The sequence below is a fragment of the Myotis davidii genome, unplaced genomic scaffold (assembly GCF_000327345.1).
Source record: "Myotis davidii unplaced genomic scaffold, ASM32734v1 scaffold663, whole genome shotgun sequence".
Lineage (NCBI taxonomy): Eukaryota > Metazoa > Chordata > Mammalia > Chiroptera > Vespertilionidae > Myotis > Myotis davidii.
Window position 1 is genome coordinate 6624962 of NW_006295816.1, and position 286 is coordinate 6625247.

The window sequence follows — 286 nt, forward strand, 5'->3', positions numbered from 1 at the left end:
AAGGATTTAATTGGCCAAAGCAAGTGTCCTGGTCAACTCTAGTCACAAGTGGGCAGGGAAGTGACCTCCCAGGAGGAAGAGGCGGCAGTTTGTATACCTTTGTAATGACTAACTCAAAGCCAAAAATGTGGACGATCATTAAAATGGGAGGCTGGTTCCTTGAAAGACCAATGAAATCAGACTGAGCTTTGGTGAGTCTGAGCCGCAAGAAAGGGGAGGGGACAGTGTGCAAGGCGATGCAGAAGGCTCGGGTCACAGGAGATTCGTGAAGATATAAAGGAATGCC

The 286-nt window shown here is 48.3% G+C and overlaps 1 protein-coding gene across 1 annotated transcript in view; it reads left to right on the forward strand.

Moving 5' to 3' along the window:
- The window catches only part of ULK4 (unc-51 like kinase 4), a 284250-nt gene that overhangs the window by 143163 nt on the left and 140801 nt on the right, over positions 1-286 (forward strand). The window lies entirely within an intron of this gene.